Consider the following 21,926-nt stretch of genomic DNA (forward strand, 5'->3'; position numbering starts at 1 on the left):
TTGTTCTGTCAGTGCAGGCTGAAAGCATTTGCCATAGCACACTGCACGTGCTGGTACTGCTGTGCATTGCCTTGGTGTGCCATGTCAGTGTATTGATGGCCTTTCACAGCCTTGCTAGGCTTGGCTACAGCAGATGGCTCTGGGAGTGTGGAGGCCGTTGGGAAGCTGCCCTGGCAGCTCGCCACGCCGGACAATCCTTCAGCACATTAATCAATGCGCTCATATGTTGAGTAGGTCATTTTGTTTCTCTGCCTCCTACGGTGAGGCTGTTCTGAAGGTACTGCTTCAAACTGGCTCCAGCTCTCTTAGATGTGTTTATTCTAGTGCCAACAAATTTCACTTGGCTTAGCTTAAGTTTGCCCTTCATGCACCTGCTGTGTAGAGTATAGCTGGATCTTTGCTTGGCCTTCATTTTGCCAGATGTAAGATGACCACCCTGTCTGGTCTCGTTAAACAATGTTGTTCTCTACCTAACTCTGTGTACCTTTCCTGCTGTGCACTCAGACAAGATTAATTTTCCAGTAGGTCGGCAGGATAAGGCATCGCATTCTAGATGAAACCTCATGTGTTGCAGTCCTCTAGCTCAACCTGGTACGAGGAGAACTGACTTTGCAAAGGAAAGTAGAAAAGCTTGTGATGAAAAAAGCTTTACAAAGAGACTCACATCTGTAAGCAGTTGGTGAAGTTGAGAAATTAGCTGATAAATTCAGCTATGTCATGTGTTGTTACAGTTAGGGTAGTACGGTTAGGTTGAGGTTGGTGATGATCTTGAAGGTCTTTTCCAACCTGAGTAAATGTCTATGATTTTGATTACACAAATTTGGGTCTGAGTTGTTGGGTTGTTTTTTGTTTTTTCTTTAGTTCTTCGGTGAGTGCAAATGTATGTGAACTCTTATGCTTAACCAGAAGTTGCTGCTGATCTTAGGCATTAGGCACGGTGGTCGTTGCAAAGTGTTTTCCTCTTTTCTTCTCCAGACTCATCCCTCGCTCTCAACTGGTAAATAATGGATTTAAGGAATTCTTAGTGAGAGCGCTCAGTTGTGATACGAGTAGCGCTTTCTGACTCAATGCTTGAAGTTACTGCCAAGCATGTTAGATTGATCCTCTGCTGACTTGACTCACACCTAACTTTCTTCATTCTTACGTTATTTGTGTGTTTCTGCACTGCCTGTCATTAGCTGAAAAAAAGTGCTCCGTAGAGCTAACGAGACATTTCTAGGCTAGCTAGTCATCTGTGCAACTCAGAGTCACCAAGTAACAGCCAAAGGTAGTTTTCAGCACACTGTAATAATTTTTCTATTTTTTAGCACATGCTTGAAATGTGTCAAAACAAAACGTGCTTTCATGAACTCCCAGTGTCACAAAGTTTTCAGCTTTTCCTCTGGCATGGAAATCATTCAGGTGTACTTCATGAAAAACACATCTAACGCTTCCGATGCTTCTGCAAGACCACGTTCTTCACTCTGTGGCAACAAGCCCACTGCTGTCAGCAGTGCAGGGAACGAGTGCTTGCTTGGGAGCTCAGTGCAGCAGCCAGCCCTGGGTCTTGATGTGGGGTGCTGCTGCTGCTTGCAGATTTGGCTCCAGTGCTGTGATGGACATCAGCACTCTTGCTGTTAGGAAATACTGGGAATCTCTCTGCAGTAAGTGATGGATTTAAATAAATAAACACATAAAAGACAACCACTTGCTTGATACAGCTGATCTTACGTGTCCTTCAAAGCTCCCAAGTGCCTCACACAAAAAATAGATTTTCTCCTACCTCCTGCACTGCAGATTCTATTTCACTGAAGGTGGGTGGCTTGCCTAAACCATACTGCAAGCAGTTATTCTTGTTTCTTGCATTCCATATTTCTTGAGTTGTACAAACACAGATGTGGTTCAATTTAGCATGCTACAGTTACTACTTTGAAAACTGGGACACATGTAGTTGAGTGTTGAAAACAAAACCTTAGTGCTCTTTCTGCACCTTACTGTTCCTATGTGCTCTGCTTCTGGTCTGTCCAGGGAAGAATGCTGCTCCTTGTGTCTTGGGAAGGTCTGTTAAGATTTCTCCAAGCTGTTGATGCTGTGCTGTCAATGAGCATCACAGTGAATCTCAGCATGTAATTCTCAATGGCAGTTACTCAGTGTTCTAAATCTATAATTGCACTCTAAAAGAGAAAATAGATTAGGCCTGTTAGTAGCCTGGCCTTCTACAGCCAGTAAAACTGCTAGGGAAGAGATCCCATAGAAAAAGTGCTATGCAGCCTCACATTGTATCACAGAAAACGTACCCAAAGAGGCCAAATTAAGGTTGCAGAGTTGGCCATTTTTTGACAGTATTTCTCAGAATTTGGCATTTTGGCTTTTTTTGGTACACATACTGTACGTTATTTGTACATATATTGTAACATCACATATGCACTAAGAATCACCTTCACTGCTTTGATAGTCATTACCAAATGCACATAGAAAACATGTAAATTGATTTTTGTACTTAGTACATCTGCAAAGTAAGTGGGATAATAACATTATTTCTTTTGTAGTTTTATTTCCTTTTCCTTACTGTTTTGGTATTACGTGATATGTGTATGCTAGATTTAGCAGCTGTGATGATAGTAAACCCAGCTAAGATTTATCCCTGGATGTGTTTAAAGCCATTTGGATGTGGTGCTCTGGGACGTGATTTAGCAGAGGGCTGTTTGAGTTGGGTAGTATATGGTTAGGTTGAGGTTGGACTTAATGATCTTGAAGGTTTTTTTCCAACCCAAATATTCTATGATTCTGGTGTGGATGATGATGATGATGACATTAAGAATTGGCCGTGATGTTCAAGAACTTTTGTGCTCCAATTTCAAATCCTCGGTGTCTGGCTTTTATGCTGGAAATGTGACTGTTGGGTAGTTGTTGTATCACAGGCTTTATGGTTAGCGTTGCGTTTTCTGTAATCTTTCCATTAGGAGTAATAAAGTGTAATCACATGTCTGGGGTAGAATACTCTTGAAATGAAACTCTTTGTTGGACTATGGATCTTCTGTAGAACCTAGGTCTTATTGACTCAAACCTTCCTCACCAATTATTCCTTAATCAATACTGGTACAGAAGAGTAATACAATTACATGCATTTATTTTTTAGTTGTACATGTTGGATTTTAAGCTGGATTAAATTGCAGCCTAGTCCACAAAATTATCCACAAGAGAAGTTGTTGTACATCGAACAGAAACTTTCCCCATATGTTGCTGATTATCAGTGGAATTACTACTGCAAGCACTTCTGCTAAGAAGTTTCTCTAAATAATTTTTATATTGCATTCATCCCTGTTCCAAGGTTGTTGTTTTTTTTAAATGAAATCATGCATTACCCTCTAGATAGTGTCTTAATGAAAGCTGTTCCCATTAATGGTTACTTAATTGTTCTGTTTATTTTTTGTGCTTTTGCCTTCAGTAAGAAAGAGTACTGAATTCCTCTTTGAGAAAGGATGTATTTTCTAACTTTTAGGCAGGGAGACATTTAGCCTAGGAGACGGCACTAAACATAACCTACTTCAAGCAAGATGGTGTTCTGAATATGAACGTTTAAGTGCCATTTAATGGTATCTGAGAAGGGCATTGTGCTCACTGGGGAATCTACTGATGTTGGGCGTAACTGAATTGATGTTCTGTTGGTGGGGAAAAAAAAAATTCTGATGCAGGTTTCAAGGCTCTGTTTCTCACCTACAAGTTGTAGGGAACACCTTCTAATGAAATAGAATTCCAGACTTTGAATTCCTGATGCTTATTAAACAACCACTTCCCACTCCAGTGTTTTGTGCCTGCATTATATCCCATTTTCTTCCTGTTCTCTCCCCCCTTAATCTCATTTTTGTGTTCATTACATCCCTGTTCGGAAGCTCCCATCCACCCACATGGATGGGACCCACATCAATGATACATTCTGACTATGCCTTTTTCTCGCTTTGTATCAGCATAAGAGCAGATCAGAAGGCTATTGCTCCTTCAAAGAAGGCATTGCTGCCTTGTCCATCCACGTAAGTTCTTTGCTTGATTTCTCCACTTCCCATTTTAGGGCAGTGTGAAAGGTTTTGTGGTATGGTGATCTATCAGACACAGAGCTGAGAACACGTGGGAGCGGTTTCAGGTCTAAATCTGCGCAGAGCAGGAGATGGTGTCTCAAGTCCTCTCCTCCAGACCTCACCTAGCAAGTGATTTTCCATCAGTGGCAAATGCAGCATGCTTGCCCATTCAGCACTGTGGTTTGCTGAGGCAGTGCAGCTGCACTAAAAGTTCTCTAGCATACACAGTGTTTTGGTTTTGGTTACTCATGATACCAAGTAAAAAGGAGCATTACAGTCATTGTCAGAGCTTGAACTCCTCTGTGTTGCGTTTGTATCTCTTCGGCAGGTTATCCAGCTGGTGGCATGGCAGTGCAACTGCTGCGTAGAGCTGCTGTGCAGCAGGAGGTGCAGAAATGGTTGAGAACAGCATGCTGGTCACCATCACCTTTCTGAGAGGAAGAGATGGGAAACAGCTTCAGCCCTAGAGACTGTCCTGGGCTCTTTCTCCTTGTCCTGGAGAAAATAAAAGCTTTTCAAGCAGAATGTGCTCTGTAACTTAAGTGTTGACTCCTTCCTAGCAGTTTCCATTTCATTTCCAGGAATAGTCAGTGTCTCCAGGAAGATGTGTAAAGAGCCTTGAAACTGATAGAGAGTATGCCGCTACCATCACACTGATATCAGCCAACATTGTTTTAAAACACTTTATCTAATTCAGCTAAGCAAAATAAGACATATTCTGTTTATTATGAAGATTAAAAAGGAAATTAAAAGATCTCTTTGGGAGATCTTTTACCCTTTACAGTCGCTTCTTCTGCTAACGCTATAAAAGCTTGAGGATAAAGCTGCAGAGGTGATATACAGATCTTATCAGGCTTGGCTGATAGAAAGTCAGGGTATGCTGTCTTTGTTTTTTAACAGTGTCAGATATGTGTAGGCTTTGAGCTGGTTCATCATTTGGGTTGTGGTCATCTTTGAAGTCCACTTCTGAATAACAAAAGAGTGAGAAATCTCAGTGCTTTTTACGAAGCCCGCTGCTCTTGTTGGAATAATATCCTGCCATCAACCTCAGAGTAATTACACAGACAGCAAGATGGTGAAGCGTATTGCCACATGGCATTCCTTGCTTGTGTGGGTCCTCAATTACGGGATGGTGTGGCAATGTGAATGGTTTGATTACTTTGCAGAGGAAAGAAGATCTCAAGGAGAATAGCATAATGATGTTAACCAGAGGATGCGTTACTGAAGGTGAGACTGAATATGGCAGCTGAGGATGTGGGCTGATGGTTTACAAGAGCTGTATCACCTTACTTGTTTGATTGGTGGGTAGTGTGTACTACAGTGAGTGCAAGAGGCGTGCAACACATAGGAACTGTTTTCACTTGGAGATGTAGGTCTTTGCTTTCCAGCACAAAGCACAATTCTTTAATAGCTTAGGAAAGAAATGCAGCAAGCCGAAGACTTCCTAGTGTGTGTCTTTGAATGATGCTGGAACAAGAAGCACCAGTTATTCCGGGAGATAGGTACCAGTTTTATCCCTGACCACCTTCACTCCGGTGCTCCCCTTATTTTAAAACAGAGGCAGGTTTGAGGCTGACCTGGGAAGCACAGAAGGCTTTTGAAATGTTGCTAGGCTAAGCCTGAGGCCAGAGCTGAGAGGAAGTGTTATTTCAGTAGCTCAGAACAAATAAGGAAAAAGGAGCAACTAAAAATCATACCAGAGGTCTCACACAGCCTTAGAAAATCCTATTGTCTTTGCTGCTGCTTTGCGTTTCCTTCATTATTCATACACTTAATGTGTCTGTGTGTACAGAGAAATGGAGCTCAGATGATAACTGAAATTCTCAGTCTTTTGGCTCTTCTGTGCAACCTCTTCTGTGATCCTCTTCTGTCTTTTTGACTTCTTTGCCTATCAGTTATCCCCTTTCTTGCTTTAACTGAAGCAGTGGGAATGGAACAGTCTGCAATGACTTCTGCAAGGCTTTACATGAGCCTGGAACTTTTGGTGATGGGTAGCAGCCAGGTTTCTTAGGAGCACTAAGGTGAGCGTTTACTTCCATAGCCATCACCGGTGTTCCTTATCCACATAGCCTGCTGCAGGAACTGACCTGCTGTGGGGGAATGCAAATTTTGGCTATTGAGATCTGTAACTGTACATACATGAGAATTTATCATTGGCAGTGATTTTTTAGATATGCCTCATCCATTATCTGGACCTTCAGAGATCCTTGAGTGTTTGTGGCTTAGTACTTGGTTATAGGACCATGCCTATAACTGTGTTAGTTTCATTCCCCCCCCCCCCCCACGTTTGCGTAAAATTTAGGAAGATTTGCATCTAACTTGTATAATTAAAAAGTCAGGTACTAAATTCAGTCTGCATTATGCTGAAAAATTAATTCCAGAGAGTCCTCTCTAATAATAGGGGAATACTTGCATGATTAGATAGCTTCAGGCACAGAGGAAAAACCCTTTAATTAGCTTGGAGAAGATAAGTTGCTGTGTCTGAGTCACTGCAAGGAACTTTGACTATTTGTCTTTGGCTGCAGGTGCCACTAATGTTGAAAAACGGTTGTTGTGGGAAGCCTTCAGAAAGCATTTTCCCTAAAAAAGAAAACATTATTACCTAACTGAAGTGGGTTTTTTGATCATTTTAGTATTTAATTATCTTAACATGCAATTGAATGACAAAATAGCCTTTCTTAGCAGTTATGGTTAAGCTGACTTCTGTGTGCCTTTTCTCTGAAGAGATGTCCTAGTTCTTCATGGTACTTGTTGGTAACAGTGCAAATGAGTGATTTCAGGTACAGTATTGGCCACTGAGAGCGGCCTCTGCCATTCTTTTGCTTCAGTGTTTGCTTCCCGCTGACGTTATTTTGTACCGAATATCCTATCACCACTTCAATGGCTTTCTTCTATCCTTGCAGTCTCCTAAAAGTTGTATTCTGTTGAAGGAATTCAAACAAATAGGCATCTTTATAGCGTGGGCTTTTTTCATTCCTTTAAAACAGTGCAAGCAAGGTAGGAATCCTCATCAATTCAAAGCTTCCTGTCAAGCTTTTATACACTGCTGAGAACATAAATCAGTTGGAAATGTATAATTCAGAAATCATTGCCACTTAGAGGATTATATATCGTTTATACGGGCTAGACATGAAAAACTCTGAAGGAAAGATGCTGCCTTTGGAAAGGCTTGATTAGATACATGGGGTTGCAATACAATACGTTCTGTAAGATCAGTGTGTATAACAATGAGTTTTACAAATACCTTCAGTCAACCTTAAATCTGACTTGATCTTTAACTTTCTTCAAGTATTCTGGTAAAGTAGACGTGATGCTAATCTTGTTTTTCTCTCTGCCTTCTTATCCTACTTACTTATTGGAGCAGTAAAAGAGAGTGATAGCTGTACTTACTGTGTATGACCCATATGCATATCACAGTTTATGTTTTGGTTGTACGCTCTTTGAATACGGAAAGATAAATAGAGACCAGTGAGAAGAGCAAGAAGAGTGACCAATTTTAAGACACTCTTATATCCAGTCCTTAGACTGGGTTCATGGAAGGGAGTTCGTGGAAAACAGAAGAGCTTCAGAGACATTGCCTTCCTGTAATACACTGCTGATACACCAGCTGTTGTGCCCAGAGCAGAGTACACAGGTTCAAACAGCAATTTGGCCATCGGGCCTGTGTGTGAGCATTGGCAGTGATGAAAGCTGCCAATATTTCTTTGGCCAACTGCTGACCTTTTGGTGGGCTGCGTAGATGTGGTGTGTACTTGTCCTTTGTTGTACTGCCTAATTTCTCATCTGACTGATGTGCTAGCATCAACAGAGTTAATACTAGTCTGAGCAAGCCAATGAGAAACAGGAATAATTTTCTCAGGTGATTATTAGCAGTCTCTGGGAAGTGTCTTTGCTCCCAGCCAGGGCTCTGGATACTGGGAATCGTACATAAAAGCACCGTTCATCAGGCAGACACGTGACTGAATGTTTCATTTACAGGGTAGTTCTGCCTACACTCGCTAGAAGCATCCTGGGGTCATATCTGTACCTTCAGGTCTTGGCAGGTCCGACTTTTGACACAGCGTAACTAGTATTCAGGGGATGATTATTTAGCTTCCTCTATTTCATACCCAGTGAAGGGATGAATCTTATTTACTGCCTCAAGAACTGGCTGTTCCATGTGGGGATAGATATATTCGTGGAGTTCTGAGCAAGACTTATTCACTGCTGTTGCTCTGATAGCACTGATTTCTTCTATCCAAGCAATAGGTTATCTTCAGCGATGAAAGGGAAGCCATGTGAGGTAGACTTAGGTGATGAAAGAGATAGTTTCTTTTTTGATTTTTCTAATGTAATGTGCAGTGAGGGGAAAAAAAATATTGTAAGATGTTGCACTTCCTCTTCCTCTTTTTTTAATTTCACCTTTTTTTGGGGGTGGGGGCCATCCCGAATAAAAATAACACGTTCTTCACAAATCTGAGAAAAACAGGGTTTCCTTAAGTTCTAGCTGCAGTTATCTTAGTGTTTATATTTGTCATGCTTTGGAGTCACAGTAATTAAGGTAGATAGTTCAGTAATACGAAGTACAGAAAGAAATCATTACTCTGTTAAGTGATACTGACCTGAAGGGTTTTGTTTGATTAATTCCTATATTGTTTTACTTCCTAAAACCCTTTGAAATTGATATTGTGGCTATAAAATAAGTATCTTTTTCTCTAGATTATACTTGTCAGAGCATACTAAGTGTTAATTTCTTCAGGAAAATTTTTGTTATTTTCCTCATCTGACTTCCTGGAGTCTTCATGTTCTTTATTCTTATTATTTGTCTCTCTGGAAGGAGTAAGGTTCTTCAAGGTTGCAGGCAAGTCTGTGTTATCTCTTCCCACAACTTTTGCAGCATTAGCTTAGAAGAAAAGGTTTATTTCACAGCATAAAATGAACTGGAATTCTAAAAATGATGCAACACTCACTTGCATCTCGTCCCTAAATTAATAAGGAATCTTTTGTTATTCTGAAAAGCAAAAAAGAGTTTCAAACTAAAACCGCATAGTGAAATGGTGGCATCTGTTCTAGAGTCTGTGATGAACTGATTTGTCATTTGTTTAGCTTAGGTTTTTCTTGTTTTAGTTGTTTTTTTTTTTTTTTTGGCACCATGAAATAAACCTCTTAAAGCATTTGAAGGAGAAGCTAGCCTAACACAGTTGCTTTCAGTTGAATCTCATTCTGTATAGTCATTAAAATGGGTGACTTCACCTTTTTATTTCTTTTGGAAAACAGCAGTGCAGATTTCCCCTGAATTCATCAAAACAAGGCCATATCTGAAGCAAAGAAATGAGAGTTGAAGGTCAGAGTGTCAATTCCGCTGGAGTTATGACATTTCTAAGAACTGCATCTTACCAGCATTTAGACTCTCAATTAGGCAACATGCTATGAAGAAAGCAAAAATTGCCCAAATGAGCGAGAATTTTCTTTGCTTAGATTCAGGGTTGTTTTTTGTTTGATTTTTTTTCTTTTTTTTTTTAAGGTTTAAATCAGAGTATGTGAAAATATATCAGACTTAGAAAGCAATGTGTCAAAGGGAGTAACACTAAGAAGGAGATTTAACTGTTACTTGCATCTGATTGTTTCTTTTATCATGAGGATTGAATCTGGCCAACCCAAGAATACAGTTTTCTGTGGATGTTAGATGGGTAACCTGTACTCGGTTGTACATACAGGAGACTTTCAGTAGTCACTGAAAGACTGCTGGTAGCTTGAATGGGCTGAAACCTTTCTTCTGCCATAAACTCAAGTTATGGTCATCACCTCACTGATGTTTGAAGAGAAAAATGAAAGAACAATTCCTCAGCTGTAATGTATGGGAACAGTCTTAAGCGTTGTCTCCATTACTGAGTGAAATCAGATACTGAAAAATAAATTAGTTTCCTGTTGCTTTGTTTTTGCAATTAAATTGCAGCAGCTTATGTGAAGTGGTACGTGCAATAAGCTTAAAAATAAGGTCAGTAGGTCTGCAGGTAGCTGAAGATATCATAGTTCATGTTTCTTTTGTGCTGTAGAGGCTATAAATCAATGTGTGTAAACTAAGGTTCTTGCGTTTTTATGAAATGCACTGATAACCAATGCGTAAGAGATATGTGATTCCCAGTTGTCCAAAGGCAGGCTCTCCTTTTGCATAGGGAATTACTGATCTGTAGAGCCATCTGGCAGAGAATCAGAGTTAAGTGCTAGGGAGAGTCTGAAGCAAGTGTTTTGTAGGTGCAAAGGTATGTGATTTGACACCTACTGAAGAGCAGGAAACCCCTGCTCCTGCATTTTGTGGAGGTGGGAGGATGAACTGAAAAGAGTACTCAGGGAAGATCAAGGAAGCCCAAAATAGGGATCTGTTGCACACCAAGCTGTGGTAACTTAGTTTTAGATGTTGATGTATGCAGAAAACAAAAAGTGCAGTTAGAGAGCTGGATTCTCATCTGATGTTAGACTTAGTATATATGAAATGATAAATCCACATCTTAGTGATTCAGGTCTCTACTTCAGAGTTGGAGATCAGCGTGGCCCAGTTGTGATTGGGATTTGACTGATGGGTATAGGAGGCCTGGACTGAATTACAACAAAAGGTCTTTCCTGTAGCTTAGTGTAGTTGATGGAGGAGTTGGATGGAGTATGGTGATGTACAGCTGTCTATTGGTTTTGCTTGCAAGGTGAAGTAGTAACTATTGTTCCCAAGATGAAGCAAATGATCGAATAATGCATTTCACCTGATATTTGTTAATATGCTTTGATATATCTCTATTATAGGGCACTAACGGTAATTTTACTAGTAGAGAGGAAATTTGATCAGAGGAAAGTTTTGAAAGCTTGTTTAGTAGCCGAACAACAAAAAAAAAGGCACAGTGCAGAAAGAGTTGATATCAGTTTGTTTTGTTCTCTATAACTTGATTTTTAAACCTACGTTTGTATCAGAAGGTATTTGGATGATAGCAAAATTAGAGGTGATTAGGTGAACTGCAGTGCCAGTTATGGAAAATTCAGAAATAGCTTCTGATGCAGTAAGCAATTTGATTCCATTAATGTGAAGTATTTGCATATTGTTAAAAATATATGTAAATTCAGAATGTTATTTAAACTCTCAGTAATTAGATAATTGATGATTGTCTAAGCCAACCACGAAGCTGTGATGTAGGAGGAAACTGGTGTGCGATGGGCTTCTGAGCCTAGGGAGAGTAACTGGGAACATGCTGTGTTATGTCAAGCTTGTGTTAATAGAGATTCCAGTTCATATGAATGACTTCTTGCACTTTATCTGCATAACCCATGACAACAGAGGAAGAAATTATTTCCAAGAGTGTAATACAAAGTTAAACGTTGAAACCTTATGATATGTAGCTATGTGCAAATATGTTTGATACAGGTGTGTGTTTGACTTACACATCTTATATGTTTGTTTATTTAATCTCAGCCTCTTTATAAATATGATCATGATGTTTCAGAGTATAGGAGTGTAAGAGTAGCACGGTGTTCTTACTCTCTAGCCCTTGTGTTTTCATTGCGACTGCAGTCTTAAGAAAAAAAAGTGAACAAGCAGATGTTCTTTAGATATTGAAATTCTCATATTTTGATCCTCATTTCAAAATCTGCTGAGCTGGATGCACGTATCTGCTTGTCTTGTGTGCGCAGTACTGTTTAATTCAATCTGGGTTACTACAACATTAAGTATTATCTGCATTTGAACGTATGAAAAATGGAACAAATAGAGTTATGGCAGTGATATATTGATGTATTTTTGAAATCATACACAAACACAAGTAACCATCAATCTATTCGCGTGGAAGTTTGAAGATTTATTGAGCCTACTTACTGAAAACCTTGAATGTACTCGTGTTACCGTATGCATCTTTATCAGTGCTTTAGGAGCGACTTAGGTGTGCTTGTTTTGTTAGTGCTGTAGCCAAATAATTTCAGTAGATACGCACTTAGGTTTTTTCCTCTCAGGCTGACGTCAAGGCTGTTACTTAAGAGGTAGAGGGTAGAAAATGTTCTAGTTAAAAATCAAGCAGATCCTTCACTTGGAAAGCTTTGATTTATTAATATGAAATTGACTTTTGCAAAGTTGCTCTAATTTATCTTAAAAACAGGATTTTTGAGGGAATTAAAAAATCACGTTGTCCGCTCAAGGTAAAACCCTGATATAGTATCATTCTTCTGTGTTTTCTAGGAAGATGGGGATATAATTCAGCAGTTACTTCTGGAGCAGCTGTTGTTCATCTGGCTGACGGAGGGACCAGGAAAAAAGGTATTTTCTTGTTTTCTTCTCAGGGGAAAGTGCGTTTTAAAGTTAGATGTGTTGGTTTTTTTTCCCTCCTCTAGCTTAATAAAACTTACATGCACATCCAGACTTCATGTGGAGAATTGCTGGACAGACAAAATAGTTAAAAAAAAAAAAAAAAAGATTAAGTAGTGTAACTAGTCTGCTGTAACATGAAAGAAAGATAGTGTAGTTGTTTATTCAAGTGTGAGGTTCCTGAGGTGTATTTAAGAAACAACAACAACGAAAAACCTCAAAAAAACTATGCTTTTTTCTTATGCATGTACAAAAAAAATATTGGTACTACCTGGACTAGATTTATTATTCTCTATTGATTGTCTCATTCTATTGGAGCATGTTTATTGCAGTAAAGTAGTAGAGCTGTCACATCTATCATGATGCGTCAGAGATCTGTCAGGGCAATGGCTTTTTTGGAAGTTTGCCTTTTCAGAAGGATGTAGCTGAGCATTTCAGGCAGAAGTTTGACATTTTCAAAATGAAAATCAGTCGTCCTTTATGTGGTGTTTCTCAAACAAAACTTGTGTTGTGATTGCACAAGTAATGGTTTAATATGTTTGAGGGTACACTCCCCATGCTGAATAATTCGGGTAACAGACTCGATATACTCTGTAATGAACATAAATTGCAGAAACGAGAGACAGTCAAGACAGATGGCAAATCACACCTTCACCTGCTATTGTTAGGAATGTGAATGTCAAGTCAGGAGCTTACGTTTTCTTCTGAAGTTAGTTAGGAACTAACGTGTAAAAATTAAAATTAACTTGTTGCAAAGTACTAATTTTCTCCTGTATATAGAAGAAAAGAAGCAAGAGCTGTTAAAATCAGTTGCTAAGAGCAGAATAAACAATGACATGGGCTGGGTACATTGGAGGAGGGCTTAAACGAAGCTTTTCTGAAACTGATGGGTATTGTACTTGAAAAGTAATCTCAAAATGGTCAAATGCTTTATATAGTAATAAAGCATCTTGTAAGAAGAGGAACTGTGTGCCAGCGCAGGTAATTGCCAACTTCATTAGTATTTGGGTTTGTTATTATACATTATGTTGTTAATAAAGGCAAGCCATAGATAAAGGTCGTCCTGGTTGAAAGGACTGTCTGCAAACATAAATCAGGGAAAAGCAGCAAGGAGCCATAAACAGGGAAGCACCAGGACTAGGATGTTAGGAGAGGGATGGTAAAAAAAAAAAAAAAAAAAAAAAAAAGTTTCATCTAGGTTGCTGCCTTGGGAAGGTGATTGGAATCATCTAATGAAGCAATGGTGTTGCTCTGTTGTTAGTCACATTCAGGGTAATAGTCCTCATTACCCCTTCCGGTAGACACAGCTGAGGAAATTGCTTAGTAGTAGCTATTAATTCTAGTGTGTAGGTATGTTGGCTGAAGAACCACTTCCCTGTGTATATGTACGTTGTGGTGGTTTTCAACTCTCTTGTTTTTCTTTCTTTGGAATGGTACCTTTGGCACAGAGGCATGGTATAACAAAATAATATTGAAATAGTCAATAACCATTCAGAAAAAAGACGGTAGAGAAAGCAACAGAATGTAACAGTGCGGAGCTCAGATTTACTGTAATGATTCATAATTACAGGCATGATTTGAGTGAATGTTCTCCACTTGTAAAACTAAAATATAGCTAATATGAATGTTGCATTGAATTGAAAATGTCTCAGAAAATTAAGGGGTATTTAAATTTACATAAATAACTTTAACTTGATTATCCAGAAATGGACATTTTGCGAGAGACAGGCGCAAGTGAGATACGGTAGACTGAGTTATTCAACTTCTGTTTTTAAATCTACTCTGAGACAAGACAGTCATTTCACAACATGCATTTCAGTCACATCGAATGTAAAGACCTGCTACCGCATAGCTATACTGATCTTGTGTAGAGAAACATGTTTTCTATCTGCCTGCGTAAGTCACAAAGTTGTAAGAGTTGTATTTAAATATTTCTAAAAATCAGTTCAATGTGGTTGGCCATTTTAAGATACATGTTTGTTGAAATGTGTTATACTGTGTAAATAGAGAGAATTTTGTTTTTCCAAAGCCTTAGGAAGTCTTCTTGGTACCCTCTGTGCTGTGTTACCTGGTATCATTACTGCTGTAGCAGTACCTCTTCAAATCACACACTTTATAAGTGGAATACATACTAATTTTCCATGCAAATAGTAATTTGTCAGCCACAAAATAGCTGACACCATTTTGTTAATGAGTTTAGTAATGCATGAGATGGGTAATTAGAGGAGGAATGGTTTTGTACCTTTAAGTTCCTAACAATTAATAGATCCACTTAGGACAACAGCGAAACTCCCTACAGCGCTTATACAATCTTTGGTTTAAGTAAGCTGATCAGTCAAACTTGGATATAAAGTCTTGGCCCTGTAGTCAGTAATAAAAAGAAACTGGAGAAAAACAGACATTAGCTATTCCTGAGCGATGATGGCACTCAGGGAAAAATAAATAAATAAAAATTTCACGGTAGACGCCATTAACACAGATTGCCTTCAGCCCATTAAGCCTCATCACTGCAATGTTTTAAACAAGTGTTTGTTTCTAAGAGCTGGGGAGACTGAAGAATTCAAAACCAGCTTAGTTTTAAGACTTCTGAGCCTTAATAGAATGACGCTTGGTCTTAATTTTACATCTCCATTCATGCAGGAAATTAGGGGACTAACTTCTTGCTGCATAACTCTGGTTTTTGAAGCTTTAGGCTCAATTTGGCAGACTCCATTGCTCAAATTAGTTCCTAAATGAATTACTTGTGTCTGAAGTATAACCGATAGCAACTTGGATAAAAATACTTATCATATGAACATGTTTCTCATTTGCAGAAGTAATTATATGATGGTTGCTCTCGTCAAGATGCATATTTGCTCAGAAATTTAAAGCTAATAAGTTACTGAGTTTCTCTGTGCAATATGTCATTAACTATGGTCTTTCTTCTCTAATCATAAGCTGCGAATTTTATATTGTTTCGGACTAGAATGGACCCAAACATCATTTAACTGTTGTGCGTGCTGTCACTGACAAGTCTGGATGAAGATTGCTATTGTTACTAACGTGTCTGTTTTTTAATGGTTGTTTAATTGTTATGAAATGATGATTTCAACTGATGTCTTGGTAAAATTAGAGTAGGAGATGTTTGTATGGCATTGAGGTCTTGGCGGGGATCTTACAGAGTCACTGGCTGGTTCAGCCTGAAGTCAGGCTGGGAGGAATCACTTTCAGCACACAAATTGACTTGGAAATAAGGCATGGAATGGCTTGTCAAACTTGCAGTTGCTGTTTGTTGCGCCTGTAAGCTCATGCTTTGAGCCAAAATACATCCTGTTGAAGTCATACAGTTTGGTGGTGGTTTGTCATTTTACAGTGTTGCTGAAGTGGTATCAGCGCTGTTAATAATCATTTACTCTGTGTGCCCATGTAATGCATCAGCTTCATTTGATGCTGAAGAAGGTGAACATCGATGCTTTCATTGCTTGTGCGTGTAGTGCACTTTAGATGCTTTCTAGTGCCATACTTAAATCCCAGAGCATTTAGAGGGATCTAGATAGGCCTTATCATTGCTGTGATTCATCTGGAAGATGACTGAAATGCTTCTGAACACCGAGTAAAATCAGGTCTAGATATACCAGAAGCTTGAATGCTTATCTTCTTAGCTACAACAGAACTATGGAGGGTATGTAAGCATTCTCCTAATACCCTTGGCCTCCAAGACGTGTCCTTGATTTCAGCCAGCACAGCAACTGGATGAGAAAGTCCCTGTGTTTTCCTAGAGGCTTCATTTGTAGAGTCATAAGAAAGCTGAAGGTCCATGACAGAGTCTGTGCCATAAAAACTCTTCTCAAATTGCTGCATCATAATTGTCAAGTTCAAAAGAAATTGCCATTAAGAGAATGTGTTTAATGTGCAGATAAATAAATGCACAAACCTATTCCCCATCTGCTATTCATTTTGATACTGAAACTAAAATAATGACGTTGAAAATTGATTTCAGCTTTTCCATTAGTAAACTAATTGGAATATTCTGCACATAGTTAATTTTAATTTCTTCTGAAATGTCTTTTGACGTTTATGGGTTGTTTGAGCGATTGTTTATGTGATGTGAAAATTAATATTTGCCACATTTTGACATTGTGATCAGAAGTCTGTTTTCCAGTATTTCTGGGTGGCAGAAATGAAAAGGAAACAGAAGTGGCTGCATCACAGACTGTATCAGCAGTGGGACTGCCAGTACAGGCTGGCATCATAGAGGTATATTTACCTTTAAGTCCCTTCCTTGTGAAAGTAACTAGGGCTGGGCCTCAGTTGGATTTATTGATTAGAGTGTCACTTATTTTCAGAGTATGCCTTCTAGTTGAGTTTTGCTTGTGTAATGAAATAAATCTTCTAGTTGAATGCCATCGCTGTGCATTTGATGTTCTCCAGTTTCTCAGTCTCATTTGTTATGTTGAAGATGTAAACTAAAAACAATACGTAAGCGTCTTCTCTCTCCCAAATGATAACCAGATGTGCCTTTTATCACTGTTTATGACCAAAATGCTTTCGTCTCAGATAAAATTACGTTAATTACTCACGTTCTTGTATTCATGTTGATAACAAAACCCATTTTCTTTATATTGTTGGAAAGCACACTGTGATAAACTAAAACATGTGGATCTTGTGGTATTTTTGTTGCTACACCGGCTCATTGAAGACATGGATTTAAGCAGCGGAGATTTTTTATCCATCACTTCAGGTGCATTGCTACCTTGAGGTCTGCGAATGGTGGATGTACTCACATACTGTACTGACTTGCTGGCAGAAATCTGTAGAGTAGACCAATGGTTTGTTCTAGAATGGCACTGAGAGCTCAGCTAGGCGAGTACTGCCGTGAATGTGTGGCCCAGCGTGATTCTCTCCCTGCTCTGCCAGGCATTTACTATCTGTTGCAAACAGGGAGGAGTGTTCTCCTCAACTATTCCCAGTCTGTCATCATTTTCCTTGATTTCTTTTTTCCCTCTGAAGTTTTTAAAGGAAAATATCAAGCTAAGGAAAATGTCGAGCTAAGGAAAAGTAAGCCTTTTTCTGTTTCCATCAGTGATTCATCAGAATAGAGGGAGTGGATCAGTATGAACATGTCAGTGCTTCCCTGCATTATTGGACTCAATTTGGTGAATGTTCAAGTAGAATGGGAAAATGGGTAAACTGTGTGCATCCATAGCACTGTTTCTCTGGTAATGATGAGTTCAGTATTCAGAACTGAAAAATACTGATTTTTGTTTTGGAAAAAAATTAGGTTTCAGAAATGAAATTGTTAGTAAAAGCTTAATATTTACATTTAAGATTTTTCATACCCTATCTCTTAGGGGTCAGCTTTGTCAGCTTTACACCTTGTCAATCACCTCCCCAGAATTCAGTTTTGCTAGGGAAAAGGAGATGGAATAAAGGTATGGTGTACCCATTGGCAAAGATGCTGCATGGCACACTGCAGTCATCTGCCCCCAAAAAAGCCATGTGTAAATGTCTATTTTTTTTCTTAGTTTCTCACAGCTCCCTGTCTCTGTAAAATTACCTCCTCTTTTTTAACATGTCCCCAGTTACATCAACGCAGCATGCAGCTCACTTGTTTTTGGGGGCTGTTGTGTAAATGCTGCTTGTCCGCAGTTTATTTGTGGTCTGATTTCATGCAGTACTAGGTATTAATTTCTTTGGTAACCCAGTGAGCTTGGATTATTGAAGTTATTAAAAAAAAAAAAAGGCAAACTTCTGTAAAATGTCTGCTCTAAGCGTTTCTGATTCCTTCATGTTTACAAGAACATGGCATGGAAGTGCAAATGAGTCTCCCTCTAGTCATCTTCAAATGTTAAGCAAACTTGGTATTTTGTGCAATTGAAAGGACAATGCAATTTTGATTATTTTTTATTAAGTATAGTGGACAATCACCTTATGGTCAAGGTTCATGCTATAATGGATAGAGATTGACATTTAGTATAAAAAAAAACTTGTCAGCATTTTATATATCATCAGTCTGAGAAATATATTTTAACATATATACCATGTATCATAAATACATCTACCCTTTCCTGCTTTGTTAGGTGCATGTTATGCCATTAAGAGAACGTTAGCTCTAATCACATCCAAGAGCAGTTTGGAAGATGGATATATATTGCAAAATGTTCTTTTTTCTGATTAGTTGCTTACTTGATTAAAAGCTGAAAGCTTGATCCTGCAAACTCAGGCCTAAGATCAGCAGTAATTTGCTGTTAGTGCTTTGCAGGAGCATTGTCATTTTAATGGTGTTGGGGAATTTGCATCTCGCTGTTTTTCTCAACATTTTGCAATTGCGTCTGTAGATCAATATAGAGACAATTTCATTTAAAAACATTTTCTCAGCTGCATCTCGTTTTGTTTTTGTGAGCTGACAGATGATAGGTAGAATGTTGTGTTTGTACTCTGTTTTGAACAGTATGAATGGTACAAGCATGTCAAAGACTACTGAAATCTAGACTAGTCCAGCATTCTTGGCTGTTTCTCAATAGCCACAAGATTTACAGGAAAACAAATTGTTTTTCCCATGAAGAAATAGGTATATGAAACTTGTATTTGCAAGTCAGAATTTTCTGAACAAAATGCCTTAACTCCTGCAGAAATGCATCATGCCCAAGGTGAATTGCTGATAAATGCAGTAAAGAGGTGTATGAAATTGTAACTCTAAGATAGTTGAGCTGTTGGGTGAAACATATTCTTCGTTGCACTGTTGTAGAAAAGTCAGAACTTGTCTCAAGAGTATAAACTCTCAGGCTGTGTCCTAGTACCATAGAGAAGGACTTAATACCTCAATTTTAACCCTACTTCTATAAGTGACAAACAAGCAAAATAACTTCTTCAATATCTGTGATGTTAAATTTTCTGCTTTTCCTTGGCCTCAGGTTAGGGCTTGCTTTTTCTCACATCTGTGATACGCAAGCTGGAGAAAGGCACCTCATCCCTGATGCTTCTGTTGTATCATATGCCCTGACAAAAATATTGTCTTTGGTAGCATTCCTTTTCCTTATCCAAAGCCTGATATGTGACTAGACGGAAAACTGTTTGTATACCACATGTGCACTGTGATAGCCATCCTTCCTTCCTATTTTCTGCTGTGTACACAAACTTGCATAGCCTAAGAAGGAAAAGGTAATAGGCCAGATTTTCACATGTACTGAATCTGTTTGACACCCCAGTAATTCTGGTGATCAGGCTACTGGACAAAGTCCTTTCGTTGCATTACTTCAGTTTGATGCAGTCACTTGTGCCTAGCAAAATAAGGATTTAGAAGCATCGTTTCACAAGGCCTCTAATTACTATATGCAGAACAAATGGGATATTAGCTTTCTTTAGTAAAACTACACCTTAACTTTTGATGTAAGCAAATAAATTGCTGGAAAATAAGATCGATATTGTAAATACGATGATTTTCAAAAGACATATTTAGCAATAGCCTACATTAATTTTTCAGAACAGGCTGCACTTCGGAACACAGTACATTTTTACTCATTGTGTTAAAACTGACAACAGCTGCACTTAAAGATAAGGGCAAAAGACACTTCTTAAGACAAAGAGATCACTCAGAAATAAATTGTTAGCATACAATGCTAAAATGCAATGGCAAGGAATAAAAGAGCAAGCATGTTGTGTTGGCTTGTGAACATAGAGGCTGACACAAGAATGAAATAATTAATATTTTTTAAAAAAGACAAAACCCATCCCCAGGAAGTTAGCAGGGCTGAAAATTTGGATGATAAGAGCTTTTTCTGGTCCATGGAGTGGTCCATGGACCAAACATTGGGATGAAATACCTAAAATCAATAAGGAGGAGAAATACCTCTATTACTACTACTCTGATGGCTTTTTTTTCCCCCTTTTCTTTAAAATGGTAGTAATGCAGCTAAAAGGCTTTCAACCCCAAACTGAACAGCACAGGTAGAGCTGGTCAAGTACAGAAAATATCTATTAATTTATCCTAAACATGTAGTCTCTGTGCTATTCGCTCTTAAAGTGTGAAATGAAAGCTAGTGAGAACATATTAAAAGGCATAGACTTTCTGTTTGGATATAGACATGTCTTTATGATTTTTTTTTTAAGATTCACAAGAAGTGAAATAGAGATAGGCATGAAACAGCCATACTTGTATGTAATGAACAGCATTTAGAGGCATGACCAGGACCTTCAAGATGAGTCCTCCTTCTGTGTGAATATCAGTGCAGTAAGCTATGATCTCGTAGAGGACAAATGGAGAAAGTAAGTAGTGTTGATTTCTTCCAGGTTTACCAGAATTAGCAAGTCATAGCTGCTCCCACGCTCTCATGTCATAACAAGTGCCGAATCTGTGCAGTTACTATACACCAATGCATTGCAAATGTAAAATTGTAAAGCGTCAAAACGCTTTTGAAAGTCTGGTGTCTTGACAACCATCTGCTGTATGTTTAATTACAATGAGCTATTTACAGTTTTGTCAGTATGAATTAGCCATGTACATGCATATACCAAATACATACATATATCTATGTACAAAAATTCAGCCTATACATAATTACTTTGTAGTCCAAGATGATGTAGATTAAAGGGCTATACATGGTTGGATTGTTAATAACAAAACTAAATGCCTTTCTTGGGCAGAAGGTGTGTTCAGGTAGCATCCTGCTCCCTGCGTTTTGAGGGAGGGGAATCATATTTTATATCCTGAGTCACTCCTCCCCTAGTCAAGAGGGGTCACTGCCCTGACGGAGTCATGCAAGACCCAGGGGAATAATACATATAAATTTGTTGAGATATTTCTAATAACAATTAATGTCCAGTAAAATTGGCTTATTTGCTAATAACAGTTAATAAGCATGACAGATAATAGTACTTAGGCTCAGGAGTTATTTCTATGCAGGAAGCTCTAAGACAATGTTAGGCAGTGGCTACTACAAAGAGTGAAAGAATAAAAGAAGATAAAGAGAAAAAATAGAAAAGGGTAAAGAGAGACGGACAGACAGACAGATATACAGACACTGCAAAGCAAAGCGGTTCACCACTCCTCGATCCAGGGCTGTCCTGGTGTTGGAGGGTGCTGATTCTTGGTAATGGTGGGTCATCCAAGGTGGGATGGCCAGTTGACCACAACAACAAACATAAGTGGCCTCTTAAGGTTCAGAGTGGTTGAGACTGCTCTTCGGAGTGACAGGTTTGGGGAGCTCAGCAGGAACCCTTTGTTCCTGCCTTCCCAGCCTTGTAAATTTCTGCCAGCTGAGGTAGAAACTGGGAGATGCCAGCTTCTATCTTGCCTTCATGACACACACTGGTCTGATCTTCCTGTGTCAAGATGAAAATATTTGCTCATTCGTTCCTAGGTCTTCCCATTAGAAAGCAAACAGCTTCTGACTCTGTCCAAAGGAATGCTTTCCAAAGTGAAACTGTCCACAAAGTGTTGCTGTTGATTTGAGATAACGCATTCCTTGCCAGTCTTGGGTAGAAACTGTGTTACCATCTCATGTTTTGTGTTCAGCAAAGTCCTCTGAAGTACATTAATGATAGTTCTGTCAGTTTGTAATAGAAGGATAAGAAAT

General features: G+C 38.8%; 1 protein-coding gene across 5 annotated transcripts in view; it reads left to right on the forward strand.

Moving 5' to 3' along the window:
- The window catches only part of PCDH15 (protocadherin related 15), a 990,968-nt gene that overhangs the window by 479,329 nt on the left and 489,713 nt on the right, over nt 1-21,926 (forward strand). For all 5 annotated transcript variants that reach the window (XM_046942815.1, XM_046942814.1, XM_046942813.1 and 2 more), the window contains one exon: nt 12,247-12,324. The gene's annotated coding sequence lies outside the window, so the exon portion shown is untranslated. The remainder of the gene's footprint in view (nt 1-12,246; nt 12,325-21,926) is intronic.

This window comes from Gallus gallus, chromosome 6 (genome assembly GCF_016699485.2).
Source record: "Gallus gallus isolate bGalGal1 chromosome 6, bGalGal1.mat.broiler.GRCg7b, whole genome shotgun sequence".
In the NCBI taxonomy this organism is placed as follows: Eukaryota; Metazoa; Chordata; class Aves; order Galliformes; family Phasianidae; genus Gallus; species Gallus gallus.